Consider the following 2,835-nt stretch of genomic DNA (forward strand, 5'->3'; position numbering starts at 1 on the left):
TCTTTTTTCCTTTATACTTTGTGTTGTACGGGTGAGAGGCCAGCTTAACCACAACCAACCACCTTACTGACTTGTGTATGAAACAGAAACAAACATGTTAGGATTTAGAGCTTTAAAAATATTGATATATTCATAACAGCTCATATGCCATGCACCTAAGTAATTTTCATTCCTAAAATAGAATTAGGAAAGCCTTCTTGTTTCATCCCGACTTTTGGTGAATTAATTTTTACACTCATTATTTAACGCTAACATTTTAAAATTATTACTCGAAAGTTGGGAAAATATTTGATCTAACCCATCGAGGGTTGCCTACGTATCATGTTTGACATGAATCAGATCATTACATAGTTCATAGATATATTAAATAAATATATATATATATATATCTGAAACTAGAACAGACTCGAAATACTGACGAAATACTAAAAAAAACAAATACTTATAGAGAAACTAACTTTTAGAAAAAAACAAACCTAACGGACTTAATAAACTAAACCTAAAGTCCTGAATGAACTATCATCAGATGCCTTCCAAAGATGTCTTGAGACTCAATCTTCCTTCAAACTTGAGTAGATTCTGGACAATGCTTTTGGCAGATGTAGAGCGAGATCACGTGCCTGATGACCAAAATTTTCATCATTTCGGTGAAGATACTTAGCATAAACATTAATCAAGCTTTCACTGAGCTGAAGTACCTCTCCCCTAGCTTTAGTCATACTCTCATGGTAGTTTCGCACCCAATGCTGCTTAGTGTGGACGATATGCTTTAGGTCTCCTTCTTGTTCATGAAGGTCATCAATCTAATAGTGAAGCGCCTATCGTTCGGTCATCCACTAGTTTCTCTCAACTTTAACTTTCTTCTAAGAAGTCGTGAAACACCTCGCTATTTTTCTTTCCCTTTCCATGGAAGCTTTTAGTTGAGCTTGAATCTTTGACTATGTGCTTATCAGCAAGGCCTTCTCTTTCTCGAAATCACTCGATTGCTGCTCCATGCACTGGTGGCAATGTCCAAGTCTTCTTGTAGGGTTTGTATGGTAACACGGTGCTCTTTCTCAACCTCCATACGAACAGACCTAATTCTGGCCTCAAATCCTGCCTCATGATGAACTAATTCCTCTTTAGCCCTTTCTAGATCTGCATTTAAGATGCGCAGAGTAGACCGATAGTTCTCTTCTATCTCTCGTCGAGCCTGCTTAATTATGACTTCAATCTCTGCTTCTCAATCCACTGGCTCTCTGGCTGACCTTTTTGGCATAGCTTTAGTAGGGGCTAATCATGAAACCATGGCAGATACCAAGAGTCTACCTCGCCCTTATCGCGGTCTTCCACCATGTGCTCAAAACCTCAAAGTACACATCGTCCCCAAATCTTAAGTATCTCAAACTTCCTTAGAGAGATGTCAAGGAGGAATTCGTACATAAACTCTTTCATATCCTCGACTGGCGGTAGCTGTTGTCATCGGCCGAACTTCCGCATGACTCTGAGTGGCATGTAGGGCTGAACACCTCGAAGACCCATTAAAATGATGAAAGGACGGAAATTGGACATATATATCACCTCTTTAGAAGGGAACCAATGATAATTCCACACAATCTTGTCAACAGTTAACCCCTCTAAGTATTCTTTCCAAGATCCAATTCCTTTGGGAAAGTTTTGGTCCTCTATCCTCTTCTTATGACCTTTGATATAATTATTCCACTCAACTCAAAAATCTATAGTAAATGGATGATAATGAACATACTCGAGCATCCATAACTGTAACAGAATGTTACACCCTTCAAAATAACCTGCCCCATTTTTACACATCGTTAGGGCCCGATAAATGTCCGCCAGGATCATGGGCACGAGGGTGACCTTAGGATTCTTCTCAAAGGCGGTAATGAATGTAGCCAGATTTGTGCTGATTTTTCCCCTTCTCTTCAAAAATACCATGATTCCCAAAAGAGCCACTATGAATGCGTCGTAACTGTGCTTTTCCCAGGTCTGGCGCCACCCACTGTTGTTAAGTTTCATCCCAAACAACTCAAATCCATTTTTCTGGCCATATCTTTCATACAAGAACTCTAGACGAATCCATCTATTGTCTAAGCAGCCCCCTATGTTATCCTCTTTTATGTGTAACAGCTTAAAAACCTTTCTCCAGTGACATGGTTTGGTATCATAGGTTCTCCTCGGTGAAGATTCTTTCCTTTTCCCATAAATGCTCCTATTTCTTCTAGTGTAGGAGTGAGCTCAAAGTCAGAGAATCGGAATACATTGTTCGACGGATCCTAAAATTGTACCAAAGTTTCTATTACATCTCTTCGTGGTTTGACCTTCAAAAGACTCCTTAAAAATCCCAAGTGTTTATACACTACTCCCTTTCCATAGTCAGTCATATTGTTATACAATGTCTGGAACAGATTCAGAGCTTTATCTGACACCATGAAACGTGGTACTTCATCATCCCTCGACCTCTTATCACTCCTTTCGAATGATTCATATTGCCCTATAGGATAATGATGGCAAATAAGAATTCTATTTTAAACATCCTAAAACAAGACAAAAATAATTTTCAAAAGAAGTTGACGGAATGACACGTAATAAGATTTCAAAATAAGCATGAGAAAATAGCAACCGACAAAACAGGAAGTATCCAAGTCTTCTAAAACATCCTAGAGTGGAGATAATATTTTGATAATGTTTGGACCAGACACATTAGAAATAATTAAATTCTTGAAACAAAATGGTTGACCTTTAAATTACTTTCGATTCAACCATAGAAATTCCAAAGTAATCCGATAACTGCGTTTGTCATCTCGAGAGTTTCGAACGATACCTATTATTTGTGCA

The sequence above is a fragment of the Capsicum annuum genome, chromosome 9 (assembly GCF_002878395.1).
Source record: "Capsicum annuum cultivar UCD-10X-F1 chromosome 9, UCD10Xv1.1, whole genome shotgun sequence".
NCBI classification, from domain to species: domain Eukaryota; kingdom Viridiplantae; phylum Streptophyta; class Magnoliopsida; order Solanales; family Solanaceae; genus Capsicum; species Capsicum annuum.